We start from the raw sequence: 16,547 nt of genomic DNA, 5'->3' as shown, positions 1-16,547 counted from the left end.
TGATTTCCCATATGGAGAAAAAGCTACCTTCAATCCATAGTGCCATCTTTCTCTTAAAATGACATTAGTTATGCTTTCTTCAAGATCGAGATCATCTAAGACCTATGTCTGATCCCGTCCAATAGCAGGTTTAGTGAGCACCACAGACCAATCCACCTACTTTGATAGCATAAAATCGTTCGGGGATTTTAATGTAAAAACACCTGCGCAGAGCTTGGAGAGCAGAGCACTCGGGTGCGATGGGTTGATTGATTCCATAGTAGGTTTCTGAGTTCATCAGGTGTGCTCGTGCCTGAAATGCTTTTCACAAGAAGCTAGTCAGAAAAAGGGGCACGCAGCTACGCGATTCTAACTGCTCTTGGTTTTGTAACTCACTGCTCTTGGTTTTCTACGTGGGAGTTGGTCCGGATAACATATCTTAACGAGGGATATAAAAGGGCGAAGGTCAATGAAATGGGGTCCTTATAGGTATCTGCCCATGTTCAATCACTGAAGTAATGAATCTAAACAAGAAAACGAAGTAGAAGTGAAAAGCTTTTCGAATATATTTTTATATCTCTTTGCTCAGTTTTCCCCTTTAATGTCCCTCTCCATTATTATTCAGAGTAATGTGCTCCTCGCTGAGCTTTATGATTTCCATTGTCATTCTTCCCTCTCCTCTCTGATTGCTTTTCATCGTCTCTTTGCGTTTACCCTATTTTCGTGACTCTCCTCTCTTTCTTCTCCCCGTACCATTATTTTGATCGTTTCTGAATCTTGAGATTGCTTCAATGCATGTGATCCCTCTCCTCAGCCTTCCCCTCCTAAATCTTAGAATCCTAATGCCGCAGGTGCTATGTCGGAAATCCATTTTTTTTATCCCCAAGGAAAATCAAAGAAGAAGAAAGCCCTGGTATTCTCTACTTGAATTCAGGAAGATTCAGATACCGAAAGCAATAGGAATGGGAAAGCGGAGCGGGCAATAGGTTTATGACTGAGCACTAGAGCCTGGAATAGCAGGAATGAAGGTTGGGAAATATGCCATGCAGAATTCCAATAAGTTGGCACTGCTTTCCCTTTCCATATGAAAAATGGAGAGGAAAAGCATGGGTGGACCAAGCGTTTTAACCGGAATCTAGTGACGGAGAAAGAAGAAAGATTTTTAAGCGCTAGATAGGGTCACAATTCAATAAAGATACTTGGCTGGATGGCGAAGCTGTGTTTGCTCTCCCAAATCGAGATCAAAGTCTTGCTTGACAGCGTGAGGAACTTTGAATGCTCCGTACAAAGGGTCATAGGGAGCTTTTGGAGGTCAGGGAGAAGTGTGTGTGGCCACTGTGCGCAAGCATTCTGTACAGCGATCTTGCTGAGGAGGTCCCCGGTCCCACCTCCATAAAGAAGATCTGGTGACTGCCCATTGTCTTGTTTTGGCTTGGAAGTCTCCTCAAAATAAGGCAAGTGAGTCAACGATCTCTGTAAGAGGAATTGGAAGATGGGGGTTCCATGGCGCACTGAGATGAAAGGCTGTCTTGGACGTGCGGCCCCTTATCCCTATCCCTTTGTTGATGAATCCCATGCAACGCGCCCTTGCTTGGATGAAAAAATGTCATAAGGGGGACTCGTTTCACTTGATTCGTTCCGTCGCACCCGCACTATTCCTAAATTTCTTTTCTGTTTCTATTTTGAAAAAAAGGTCGAACTCATTTCGTATAGAAAGAAAGATGTGTCGGGTTTGGATCGAGTGACACAGGAGGTGCTTCTGCGTGGCACTCTTTTTAATGGGCTTTACCGTCTTTCTTTACCTTCAGAACACAAAGCTTTGCTTGGCGAAATAACTCCTGCCTATATTTGGCATCTCATCTACTTAATTTAATGACATTCCATATCTCAGGAAGGAAAAAAAGCGAATGGAATTTCAGTCAAGTCTTTTTTTCTGCTTTATCCTTCTCTCAATCAAAGAAAGGGAATGCAGATGTTCTGTCGCCCTCTCTTCGTATGCCACCAGCCTTCCTCTCAAAACCATACTGATCCGATCTTGCGCAGATAGGTAGGGACGATCCCTCCAGTAACCATGCCTAAAATCATAAGCTGACCCATTACTTCTGTAGGTGCCTCAATTCTTCCCATTTTCCTACTTATATAACTCTTTGGGGTCCATACCGCACTTGGGGACGGGATATGATTGCTTTCTTAAACAAACCTTTTAGAGCGTTGTCATCTTACCAGCACAGGACTCAATAGTAAGGACTGTCACTGCATTGATATCGCTCATGGATCGTGTTATACTTGGGAAGATCCGGCCCAAGGGGAAGTCTGTTATCCACAACCCAACCTTAGATGAGGGAGAAGTTCACGCTTGATCTTCGACCCAAGACAATGGAAGGGAGCTAAAGCCTTCTTCCTTTTTCAAATTCGTTTATATGGAGCAAAAAGAGGTCGTGTCATACCATTTATTCCGCCAAGAAGCATTCGTCTACGGCACTTAGAACGCCTCGACACATTTGTACTCACGCCTAGGACGGTCTTTCACACGGAAGTAAGATTAGAGAGTTTGATCATAGTTTGACCGTAGTAAAAAAGAAGTCCCTTTCTCATTTGCTTCCTGGTCATCTCTATAGAGATAGAAGAAAGAAGTCCCAAGCAAGGGTCATGCTATTTCTATTCTTTTCACTATTGTTATTCCCTATTTCCTTAACTGATCTTGAGTTGTACCGAAACAACAGAAATATGGTCTCTCATAAATTGATTTCTTTCATCACTGTTCTTAAATCAATCCGTGTCAGGTACAGAGCCAATCTTCACATCCCATAGGTAAAACAAGTCGCTTTATGGGCTCCTCGTGAAACTACAACCTTTCTGAAGCCCTAGTCAAAAAGTTGTGCGAAACCTCAATTGGTAAGAGGAGTAAACACCTATTCTTTGGCCATTCAAAACATCGAATTGGTTGGCTCGCTCAACCTCTCGAACCGGGACAAAACTTCCCAGCGTTGCATTCACCGCCTAGCCTCGTCCAACATGACTGTAAGGCACGTTTTGCATGCCTTTAAAGTGTACCCCCTCGGAGGTATCAAAAAGTGCGAGAAATCGCATTGATGACTAATAAAGTAGGGTTTTCACTCGTGTGGGTTCGCCCACCTTCCCTTCAGCAGCTCTCCCTGGACACCCTATACTAAACTGAGGAATTACTTAAGCTCCTGGCTTTTTTTCCGACAACTCAAAGCCGCTGCACCGACAGATAACATGCCGTGGATCTTATGTGGCGCTAAAACTTCATGATAGATCAAATCCTGATTACGACTGGAGAGGGACGTTGATGTTCCAAACATTGGGTTCAAGAGCTCGGTTTGATAGACATAAACCTCAGTGATCGGCTTTACACCAGGAAGGAGCAATGAGATAAACTCACCCCCCATGGCGAGACTAGACAGATTCATGGCCTCCTGCTTGAACATTGTCCCAAAAACAACGGTCACACCCTTGCCAAACACCTCCTCAGCTGACGATAATATATCGGACATTGGACTGCAGGGCCTTAGTTGGCCAAGTATGTTTTGTATATAAGGATCCATGGTCTTATCAAACTCCAATTACCAAATGGTACATACAGGAGTTGTTGCATAAAAGGAAGTACCATTGCCACCAGTGATCTTTAAAAGTGAGAAACTAAACTCATCACGTTAGGAGAATCCTCTAAACTTAATATAATAGGCTCACTTTATCACTAGAAACTTTTTAGTGATGACCAAATAACGAAAACACTTCGTTGAATGACGTGTTGTTAAAGAAAATAGCTGCGTCGCCCCCCTTCAAGACAGGAAACTATAGACAGGTACCTGAGGTGCCCTGCTGAGAGAAGAATTTGTCAACAATCAAGCACTTGAGCTTGCAAGAAAAAATATATGATGTCTATGCTATTATTGGGATAAAATGAATCAAAAAAGCAGCAGAATACGAGAAGGATTTCTTTTCTTAAAGGGTGTATACATTAGAGTGTACCTGCTTGGTAGGCATGAAATCACTGACAAAGAGTTGCCTAGCTCCGATGAGCTTGCAAGCAGAATTTGGAATTTCATAGAAGCGGGCATAGCTAGGGGTGAACCACGAGAAGTTAGAGCAATTAATGGGTAGGTATCGTAAACATCCTGAGTGTATCACGGCATTGAAGCAGAAGAAACAGAAATGTTTTCCTTTCTTTCGCATTTGATTTGCATGCCCCCTGTAGATTTGACCCGGAGCCAATGCCAGTCTTTTTTGCGATCAAATGCACTTGAGCTAGTCACTAAGTAAGGCGACAGCACCAAAAGATGTGCATGTGTCATTAGGCCATTGGATTACTCAACAAAAAGTGAAGTGCCAAACGATGAAGAAGAACACTTGAAACCAGGCACTGAACCCTAAATGCTTCGCCTGGCTAACCAGATAGATTACTTCTATCTGCTAGCTTGCCCTAAGAAAAACAACAGTTCCACAGATATCTCCAGTGCTTTTCTATTCGAAACACAAGGGCGCTAAGCAAAGAGAATTTCAATTAACGAACAGTAGGTGCTTTTTCTTCCTTGGCCCATCTCAGTGATATGTAGGCTCTCAGCCCTTACTTGAATCATCCGTCCTCCCTACAGAAAGAAAGCGATTTTACGCCCTCCCGAAGGAAAACGTTTGGGCCGGCTGGAGCTCGACACGGAGCAAAATGTAGATGATCTCCGCAAATGGGCGAGGTAGGAGGACGTGGTTGGAAGTTTTTTGACACGAGGCCTTGCGCAAAAGACGAGTACTTCAGAGCCCACCAGGAAAAGGATATTGGTTCGCATCTCTATATTGATCCGCGGCGCTTCTATGAAGTTTTCCTTGTCTCCGATTTCAAAGCTGAATGGATGACTGAATCTGTCGAAGCATCATTCGATATTTGCAGATTGACGTAATGCTATGAGGAGTTAGAGTCTTCTGCGGGAAAGACATTTCTTGTAGAGTTTTTTAGATCTTTTTGCTCTACTTTTTCGAGTATTCCTTACATAAGATCTCGGAAGAGCCGATGTTTCCTTCCGTTCCCGGTAAATAGGAATTCTATATCCTCTAGCTCTTCGTGACCTGTTGTGTCTGCCCTCGACTTAGCCGTCATAGAATAGAAAGGTTTCTAACCGTTGAAAAGGATACTTCTAAACGTTAAGGGGCGCTCAACCTTCCACTCAAATCCTTTTTACCAGAAGGGAGCTCGCCTGCCACGACATATAAGGGAAAAGGCAATGTGTGGAACTAGATCAAGTTTGATCTGCCACTTACACTGGAAGGGCAAGAACTAATGCTTATGCGTATTCTTCCACGGCATATAGAAGGTTAACTACTCCAACTCGATGGCTGAGAGAAAAGTGAAATCCTAGCTTTCCCTAGAATCAGCTCTTTACTATCCTGCCCCAGGGGGTTTTTCGGAGACATTGAACCCTAGATTTAGAAGCTTTCCCAAACAAACCTTTTGACCAGGAAAAGGCATACCAAAGATTTTTGGAAAGACACATTGAAATGGAAGCTCTCGAACCTATTCCGAAGTAAGTTTAGGATGAGGTTTCCGATCCGGTTGGTGTTCCGACATCCCGAATCGAGGTGGCTCTAAACTCAGGTTTGCCTACCTCTCTAGTTACAGAGGGAGGAGAGGGGCTTCGTCTTTTTAGGTCTCTGAAAAGCCAGTTGACATGTGCGATCCAATCAAGGAGGCAGTACTTCTGCCTGAGTTCCTCTGGATCCTACTCGTCGGGATTACCGTGCTCCCGCAGGTTGTTCACCATGCGTTCCATAGCACTTTGACTTTATATCTTTTACCATCTTGGAATCATGTAGATGTAGATTGCTTTCATCGCAGGGTCATTCCTGAAGGTGGCTTGTACCAGCTCTTCGTCATCATAAATAGCAAGCCACTCCTTGTTTATTACTCCGCTTTTTCACTCTCTCATTCTTAGTTAACCATTTCATTCTATTGAATCTTTGGTACTTTGAGTTTTGAACAATAGTTAGAATTTATTATTAAGCGATCCCCCGCTTTTTGACTTCTTTCTCTCTTTCCTTGGAAAGAACAGTTGTTTATTAAGGCCGCTTTTCTAGAATCTACTTTGAAAGTGGAAAATAGGTCTCTTCTTCAATGAAGGCAGAACTATTCACTAAGCCAACAGGTTAGCGAAGGAACTTTTGCCGGTCTTGCTGCTTTAAAGCGAACGAGTCTTCCTTATTCCTATGGTCATTAGAATAACCTATTCATCCTCTTGGCCACTCTGAACTCATAGGTAGCTGTGGTTCGGTTTACCTTCTTTCGCTTTGCCTTGGGTTCGGTGGTAGTAATAGTCCTTCTTTAGCTCGCTCCTCCTTTCTTGGGTTCCCTAACTGTCTGCTATTGCTAAAGCTCAACCTATGCCTCCGGCAAAGGCAAGACGGAAAGCAAGCATTAAGTGAAGAAGCAAGTTCAATTACTCAAACGTTGGAACTTATTGTAAAACACATTCCGTCGCCCAAGTCAGATCATTGCCTACTGGCCACGAGGCTTATGAGGCCAGCGGAGGAGGTGGAGGGAAACGTATGAGATGAGGGATTTGGACTTGCTACACTTACCAGATGTGAGGTAGTGAAATGCTTTCCTTCCATAGCGAACTTTCCCATAGCCGTAGTTCCAGACTCTCCGAAGCCTATGACCAAGAGTAAGGGCACTCAGCAGGCTGCACCGATTAGAGAGAGTACGTCGTCTATTCATTCCACTCATTCCTTAACGTCCAAAGCTAAGAATTCAAAAAGTTAATAGGTGGGTAGGTGTTCTTAGGTTCGTAACATGCCTTTCTCGGAAGCCTTGTTGAATTAATGGCAAGGGAGATATTAGCTTAATGGCTTGGCTATGCTTGAGTCAGCGGAAATCATTTATGACGAATAAAATCAATCAGAGGTAGTTACCTCTCCTGTAGCCGGGTATGAGAGGTCTAGTTCGGTGAGAATAGATAGGGATAGAAAGACCATCCTGGTGCACATGCTATGGGTCTTATTGTTTGTTGGGAAAGCAAGGAAGACTAGCTTTGGCGTGGGAAGCTTACCAATTTATGCGGTGGCTACTCGATCGAGAAGAAAGAGCAGTTGTTACCCGCCTCCACTATTAAGCAGCATGAGCCACTAGACTGACTCGATATCCGTGTGTGGATCCGCCCGAAGGCAGTCGATTGGAAAAGATGAAGACAAGGAAGAGCCATTCTTCATACATAGGAGCGAGTGGTCGAAATGGAAAGCGGACAAACGGAATTCTGTACAACTATAGGGTTCGGTTCTTTCTTCTGTCCCAGGTCCTTTCTTCTCTTGCGGATCTTTCTTACTTTTATTCCTCAGCTCGCTTACAAAAACTACATATTTTTTTTTAGATATGGACCCGGGGTTCTCGCTTCTGCGCAAGCTATTTCCGAACCTGCCTGCCTTCGGGGAGATGGGTTGGGTCATACGCGGGACCTACCCCGAGGAAGGAGGCTTGAGGCGCGCTAAATACAATTGTTTTATCAACACGGGGTGGAGAAGGCATTGCAATTTCCTGCTTTTATGATTGCTTCGATTCCTCTGATTCTTCTTCTGACAGGAATTACCAATCCTTTATTGGCTATGTCATCCTCTGTTTAGTAGATGTATGGTATGGTATGGTTACTAGGTAGTGTTGCTCGATACCCGAGCTTGCACCAGTATTAGCTGGCTATTCCACTATTGCCAAAAGAATTCTGGCTATTGGCTTTCCAGCTTTCACCTCTCTGCAGCTTCTGGAGCTGCTTAAGCGCTTAACTTCTACCAAAGTGTGGTATACATTGGATGGAATTAGAGTGGGCGTGGCTACCTACATCGGGCAAGAATAGGAGTCGTATTTCGTTTTGTACCACCGAATAAGATAGCGAGAAATCAGATCAAGAATGGAACCTGTGGACCCTCCGACAGTACGAGCCCTTGTTCGCTTGGTTGCTCAACCCCTATCTCCCAGGCTACGACCTATCGCATTGCCTTCGATGAGTCTATATCGGATGGGTGTTCAAGTCTTTTGAAAAACCAGCCCATTCTAGTCTATCTGTCCCACTCTAAAGAAGATAGTGAACCTGAGGTTGTGCTGTCTCCAATCCCACGAGTCCAATAGGAAGAGCTAGTCCTCTAAAGTAAAGTAGGCGAATTATGGCTAAATAAAAGAATTCTTACTTTCACGGCCATCAAACATTCCAAGACATCTCTTCAAGACTATCCGACTCAGCTCTGCGTAGGCAGAGCCAGGAACTAGATCCGTATCCCATGATCAGTAATCTTACAATTACACAACCACCAGATCCTTTAGGTTTGTTCGATCTATCGATAACTGATAGACAGACGCCTTTGACACTTCCTCCAGGTGGAGTTGATTAACACTCTCATGGTTGGTCGATGGAAATAGCAAGACGAGACAGACATGATAATCTGAGAAATATATGTGGTGATCCCTTAAGCAATATCTAAGAATTAAATGTGTCCAAGATTCAATTGATTGGTTGAAGCCAAGGTCTCGAGCTAGTCCATCTTCCTATATGATATTCTTAATAATGCGCAGCACCAAGCCTGAAATTGGGGAATGAATTGAATCGATTGCCTTCCTTTCCTGGACTGGACTGAAACTAATAGGCTGCTTCCTCGTCTGTACTTCAACTAGGAGGTTGTTGATATCACTCTAGATTCTCGAAAGGATATTGGATTGATTTCAAATCAAGGAAACTATTGAAATCGGGTAGCGAACCTATTGTTCCTTATTCTTTTGTCCTCCTCGGCTCTAGTTGAACAATGCACACACCCCGCTTTAGCTGCACATAATAAGGTGATCCGTGAGGCGGCTAGCTATTAGTTAGTGCGATGTGCAGTGAAGTGAGAGATCTCTCTACTCTAGTAGACCAGATGAAATAGCTGCAATGACTAATGTTTGATTGGGAAGACAGAATACATACGTTGACGTGCCCAGTCGAGCTACCGTAAGGTAGTCTAGTTAAGGAAAGGAAACCGGCTATTCCCCTCACGCTAAGGGTGCGATTCCTTACTCTCCCACAAGATCACACTAAATACAATAGGTGCGTGATCTACTAGATTCTTATAGAATAAATTTATAACCTTAGTTGATAGACAGGAACCACCATCCCATAACAAAAAAGGGGGGCGAAGGTTATTTTGTACCAATGAAGACGGATTTCTCTCTCGAGCTGCTCAAAGATCTTTAAGTGGCTTACGAGGTAGACTTGATCATGATCCATATCCAACCTTCTCCCATCTGCTTCTGTCTCTAAAGATTAGAGTCATCGACGCGATTCCAGTCCAGTGCTGATAAAATCCTGCTGTCCAGTTCGGGAAAGCAAGTGATTGATTAGTTCCATTGGTCTATTGGCTTCAGCTTCCTTTGCGCAAACCAACACCTATTTGGATTCGCTTGAGAAGAGCGCATTCTTGAGATGCTAAGGGCTGGCCAAAGGGTTAACTAAACTAATAAGATCTCTTCTTCCTTCTCTTTTATGCTTCAGCGAATCGACTTCTTCTCGATGATGGACATTCCACAGGCATTTCTAGAGTAAGATTCATGTGCAGCCTTTCTCGATCGTTTCTTATTCTCGAATAGAAGATGATAAGATGCATACCCCCTCCTCATTAACTATGTTACTTATTTCCTCACAGCCTCTTGATGCAAAAAACCTATTCTTTCAAGGAAAAGACCTTTCTAATTCAGTGTAGTTTTTCACTGACTATTCTAGTGTAGTTTGACTCAAGTATACGTTTTCTGAAGTCTCAGATTGCATGCATTTCTTAAACAGTATTGCACACTACTAACTAAAAAACTAGTACTTTACTGACAGGAAGTTAATAAGTATATAATATGCAAACAATCCCTCGCTTGGTAGTTTCCTTTCTTTCCTACCACGCAATCAATCTCTTGCTTACTTAAAACTCTAGTTTTGTCGGACAACCTTGCTTCTTTCTTATAGCAAAGTGCTGAATCCATAAGCTTTCGTCGGAGCCTGCCACCAATCAGTCTAAATTAGTTACTTAATTCCTTAACTACCTAGCTTGCAGAGAATAAAGTAGGCTTTGGCTGAGATACGTAAAGGAGGAATAGTCAACTATACTCCGAATGTGCTTTGAGCAGACAGATATGTAGGTTGCTAGGAAGGAGGTAAGCGCTTGTCTTTCTGATGTCAAGAAGTAAGAAGAGGTAAAACTCCTAAAAAACAACTTGATCTATGTTGAAAGTTTATGTCAGCAAGCAAAGAGATTGCCTAGGGCGAAAGAAAATAAAAAAGATAATAAGAAAATAAGTGTTTCAAGCCTAAGCAAAAGATAGAATGTTGTATTGCCATAACCTATGTACTTAAGCGAACTAGCGAAGAAAGGCGAAGAATGGCTTTGTTCAAGCCCAAGTCAAAATCTATCTCTGATAAAGCATTCAATCTTTCATCTTTATATTCATTATCTGCAAGTTTCGAGTCCTTCTTTGACTTTCTCCTTCCGGCACTTTTTAGTCATAGTAAAGATGTGCTGTAAGGATCAAGAGTGTACCTTATTTGTTTTAAATTCTGCTTCGCTTTCATCAGCCTTATTATGGGTTTGCCTGAGGGCAGCCTTATATTCGATATACTCCCCTCCCTTTAATATTATTCTATTTAATGCAAGAGTAAGGATAGACGTCTTATTCTTCAGTGTTGAGATAGAATGACTGTAGACCCTCTTCTCTCTTTTAGTTAGCCTTACTTATTCCAATTCCTAATCTATACCATAAAGCAAAGCCCTTTTTGCGCAAGGTTCTCTCCTACGTATACAATTCTCACTGATGGGAGTAATATGCCAGTAACTATAGAAGACTTTATTATTATTCTAAATAGGCGGCAATAGGTCCATCGAGATAAAGTATGACTAATAAGTAGTAATATAGCTAGTTGCTATACATAGACTTGAAGTCAGGGCTTACTCATCCTAATCTTCTCTTTACTACTTAGTTAAGTTTAGTTAAGTTATAGGATCAGAACGAGATTTTCTTTGATTGCCGTTATAGGAAGTGAGCAAGCAAGCTAGACACGAAAACTCAGGATAGACGCGCTGCTCTTCTAGCTTTGGTTGGAAATAGAAAAGCAAGTTATAGGGCCCATGCTGCATTCCCTCAAATAGCAGTCTTTTTTTTATGTCTAAAGAAAAGTTGCCTATTAATAAGCAGTCTTCCCTCTTTCATAAGGCTCTAACTTGCGTAAGGAATCAAGGAGCTACAGGAGTATACCGCCGAGTACTTACTATCTTGGATAGCTTTTTGCCTTGCAAAGAGCATAGATTCAACTTCAATATATGTAGCTAACTCTCTATTGCTTTATTGCAATCCGCTCCGCGCCACTTACTCGGGACTATATAGTTCTGTCTATAGCTAGTGCTTACTTTTCATAAGGTATAGTTACTGGTCAGATTCTAAGTCACATATAGTTGTAGTGCCTAATCCAAGGCAAGGGGATAAGTGCTTGCATAGGCTAGGTTAAGAGATAATTGAGCATGCCATGACGTTGTTAAGATTTCATAAAGACCCTTATGGCCTTGTCCTGTAAATGGGCCCTTGTGAGCCTCCAAAATATCTTGAAGTCCATGGCCAATACCCCAATTGGTCCTATACATATGACCTGCGATTAGGAAAAGAATAGCAATAGCTAAATGATGGTGCGCAATATCGGTCAGCCAGAGACCACCGGTTACTGGATCTAGTCCTCCGCGAAAAGTCAGAAATTCTGCGTATTTGGACCAATTTAAAGTGAAAAAAGGGGTTGCTCCTTCGGCAAAACTAGGATAAAGTTGAGCCAAAAGGTCCCGATTCAAGATAAATTCATGAGGAAGTGGTATCTCTTTAGGATCCACCCCAGCGTCAAGAAATTGGTTAATTGGTAAAGATACATGAATTTGGTGCCCCGCCCAAGAAAGAGAAGATAGGTCTGTTTTCATTCGTGTAGAACTGCTACCTCGTTAACGAACTTACTCAAAGAGTGCTATAGAGCCGAGTCTAAGAAAGCCGCCCTGTTATTATTTTCTTAACCTCAGAAAGTCTCACGCGCGGGGCACCTCACATCGCACTAAATCACTACTATTAGGCCCTTCCTATCATTCCACAATCCGAAGGAAAAAGAGTATCCTATGAAGGAAATCGTATCTGATCTATCACCTTCCTCGTATCGATGCTTGCCACCGCGTCACTAGGTTGTTCATAGCTCTTGCTTAGCTTAATGGATCACCCAACTGTATTCCGGGATGTGTGCATTCCACAATCCCTTAAGGAAGAGGTTCACTACAGCCTTGCTTGTTAATGGGTTTCTGACTTCACAGCAGAGTGCTAGACTAGGGATAAGCTGGATACTGACTTCTTTCCAAGAGCTCCATCAGCCCTGCTTAGCCATACATCAGCTCTACCATTACTATACGCATTCTACCTACGCTTTTATGGAAAGAAAGAAGAAAGGTTGGATGGTTGATCCACACAAATAAGAGATATGTAGGCCCAACCTTCAATTGCAGAGAATAGCAAGCCCCCTTTGCTGAACAGATGTATAGAGGAAAAGGGTGACCCACATCGCAAGGGCTTTCCGATTGTGTGAATCAGAGCCCAAGAGAAGATCAATTCATTAGGAGACAGGTATCGATGCTTGCCAGCAGGAGAAAGATCACTAGGTTCAGTCTCTGATCTGATCAATAGGGTTCCCTAGGTACATTCCGTTTTCTGGAAATCCAGCAGGGATAGTAGCTGCCTTTTCCAGGGCAAAAAAACAAGTTAGGCTATCCGAGATTTGCTCTTTTTTCCAGCTTTTTTGAGTGAAAATAAGGAGGGACTTGTGATTGGTTTTCTACAGGGAAGAGAGATACCAAGCCGGGCAACTTCCCCTACTAACTACTGAACACAAAAGCCAAGGTGACCCAGAACAATTATTTCACTTATTTCTAGTTTAAGAAGGACCTTGTGCGCGGTTCACGACTCCCGGTGCTTAGAGATGCGGTTCACTACAGCAGTGGTAAGAAAAGCAAGAAAACAGGTATCAAGAGATGGAAGTGAAAGAAGAACTGTTGATCGACCGGTGGTTTGGGTCTTGCCTTTTAGGATTCGGATTCCTATTGAATTGACTTTGCCTTTGCCGAGGAGCAGAAACCGAGCCCTTTGATTTGATCCAGTGAGTGACGTTACGAGCAGAAGCCTCGACAAGTTGAATCCGGTACCGAAACAAGGATGACATTATTGAATATATTCTTCTTTCCTGTGCTTTGCCTTTCCCGTTTTCCGTACCTTTCGTAGTAGTTACTCGCCACTAGAAACAGGATTCATGAATTCAAACTAAAAGCAAAGGTATCGCTAATTCCATTTCAGTGGAAATATAGGGATGAAAGTTTCTCTCCTACTGATTTCGATTGCACATCTAATGAAAATATATGCACATGAATGTTCAAAAGCAAGGCTATCCCCTTTGCCGTTACCGAGGATCTATCTTTGTCCCTTGATTCGAAACCGAGGAAAGCGTGCGCTCGACCTCCTGGAAGGAATGCAATTATTCGCTTCGTAGTCCTCGTATGAATTCGCTATCGCTCCGAATCGTGGGAGCCGTTGAGTTCGGAGATACCGTTGTAGGAAAACAAACAAGTGAAAGAAGCCCTCGTTCCCACTCTTCTTCCCCCCCCACCTACCCACAAGGGTGTCAGTGGCCTCATGACCTCCATGAACAGAGATCACTACACAGGAAACAGCTTATGTTTCCTCGACAGATTTCATCACTTTGAGCGAGTATTACCCTTTTTAGTGGTGGAAGGCCGATTTTCTTTCTAGATGAAGCTAAACGCCAGTAACTATCCTTCTCCTTCACCGTCATCATCAATGAGGAACGTTCTTGGCAACTCCCCGCTACGAACCTTTCTCTCGACCTTGACCCATTCTACCACGCGAAAGTAGAACCTAGAGCTTAATCTATAACGATTAAGCCCTTCACGCACTTCCCATAACTTTGTGTGGTCATTGAGATATTCTTCTTTATGGAGGAGGGCCGCCGCGGCGAGATCAGAGGCGCTTTCCTCTTCAAAGTGATGGTTCCGGAACGAGTGAAGATCGATATTCCTGAGAAGAGTGCCAATCTGATTTTGCAAATCCAACACCAGGGCAAGACGGCCTTCCTCTTCCACTGTAAGCGGTCGTCCTTCGGGAATATTTACTGGAGCCTGACCTCCCTGCGGGAGATACGGGGCTACGGCGCGGGACAGGTCGTCATCGCCCATCATATTCATACCACCTAACATAGTAACACTAGCTTCGCTATAGAAGGAAGCGCAGACGAGTGCTTCCGTCGCAAATAAAGGATCGAACAAGTTCCAGAGAATAAGCAACAATCTTAGCGTTATTAAGGAGAACCATAGCAAGAATATCAATTTTTGGATTTGGAATGGAAAAATAAAGCGCACCCAAATATAGATTTTGGTGAAAAACAAAGTCACTCTTCTATCCTTCATATCCGTAGAAAGAAATCTCATCTCCAGGTAACTCCATCTTTTTCAGCTCTGCTCGCTCACTTTTGAAAGGAAGACTTAGTTTTAGATCGGCGTTGGTTTTTCCAACGAAACATTCTTTCACGAACTTTAATGACAAAATGCTAGTTGCCTCGTAACGCATACACTGGAGGTCCCATCGACGAAGGCCACTGATACTTACTATACGCGTTTTCTGAAGAGCAACAACGGAAAAAAAATAGGTGAACCTGGATACAACTAAAGAGAAAGACACAGCCTTGACTTCTTCCTATCTACACCCACACAATCTCGAATCGGGACGCAAGTGCAGCTTATTGCAACGAAGCTGAATCGAGGAGTTTCCTTTCTTGCTCCGGAGGAAGGATGACCGCATCAATTCTTTCTCTATGCGTTTTTTGATCCGATGTGAGTGCGATGCGATTGTTTATCCAATCAGCTTTCATGGTAATCCGTCACAAGCCGTAGTTCCCAATTTATCAAGGGAGTGTGGTCTGTAAAATGCACACCGTCTATGGTGTTGCCTTCCATTTTGCATGTGCCATCTTTTCCGGTCAATCTCCTCTCTATTAGCTCCATCATTGAGCAATTCAAATGTACTGTTACATTTGATGAGGATTAGAGTTTATTTGAGGAGAAGGGCACTGGGAAGAGGATTGGGTCTGGAATCAGGCGTAAGGGGTTGTGGTTGATCAAGTGGATGTCGCATTGTCTGTGATTGCTAGAGGACCTGAAGCAGAGATCTTGCTACATCATTTTCGTTTGGGCTATCCATTGATAATAAGAGTAGGATGTATGTATCCTTATTTGTTTAAGAAGGTGGACAAGAGCATACTTGTGTGTGATGCTTGCGCGTTTGGGAAGCATACAAGGTCTACATATCCTAGCATTGGCCTTCGAAGTGATGAACCCTTCTTATTGATACATTCTGATGTTTGGGGTCCATGTTCTGTCACTTCTGTGAGCGGGTTCAAGTGGTTTGTTACATTTATGGACTGTTGCACTCGTATGACTTGCTTGATTTATTTGATGAAGCACAAGAGTGAGGTTGTGAGATGGTTTCAGGACTTCCATAAGCTGGTGGCTACTTAGTTTGAAGCGAAGATTCGGATTCTCCGGTCAGATAATGGGACTGAATATGTGAATAGAGAGGTTGATGCTTATATATCAGAACATGGGATTATTCATCAGACTACTTGTGTTGGAACTGGATGGAACCCCATCACAGAATGGAGTGGCGGAAAGGGAAAGGAAGAACCGACATCTGCAGGAGGTGGCACGGTCACTTATGTTTTAGATAAATGTGCCAAAGAATTTATCGAGTGAGGCAGTGATGACAGCAGCGTACCTCATAAACCGTATGCCGTCTAGGATACTTGGTATGAAGTCTCCAGCCGAACTTCTCTTGGGCCAAAGGGAGTTCAAGGTGCCTCCTAAACAAAAGTGAAAGGTTGTGTGTGTGTGCTTTGTGCGAGATCATCGACCTTCTGTTGGCAAGTTGGATCCGCGGGCAGTGAGGTGTATATTTATTGATTATGCATCTAGCCAAAAGGGATATCAATGTTGGGATCTTATTGGGAGGAAATTATACGCAAGTATGGATGTAACCTTTCGGGAACATGAGCCATACTACACAACACAGGTAGAGGTGATCTTAGTCAGTTCTTGGAGGAATTCTCTGCTAGCACCGAGGGTGATAGTCGAGAGGGGGAGAATGAAGGGAATGCTGATGCTAATGGGGAGATTGCTCAGCAGAGGCTTATAGAAGAAGAAAAGAACCAGTCGTGATAGGGACTATTCCTTGCCCTACCTAGTGTGGCTTGGAGATGTAAGCCTGTTTTCTTCTCTAAGTTGCCTGCAGCCCGAAAGAATGGAAGAGGATTTTTCGTATCACTGATTTCGCAATATTGTTCGATCTAAGCACGGGAGCAGAAAAGAAAGGGAAAGAGAAGATCAATTCCGAGGTTATGGATGCTCAGGAACATGCTTCTCTCTCAGTGGGTCAATATTAAAACAACTTTCTGGGATAAATCCTTGCAGCTGCTTATTCA

Source organism: Triticum aestivum, mitochondrion (assembly GCF_018294505.1).
Source record: "Triticum aestivum cultivar Chinese Yumai mitochondrion, complete genome".
Classification (NCBI taxonomy): domain Eukaryota; kingdom Viridiplantae; phylum Streptophyta; class Magnoliopsida; order Poales; family Poaceae; genus Triticum; species Triticum aestivum.
Note: the sequence above shows the minus strand (reverse complement) of the source record.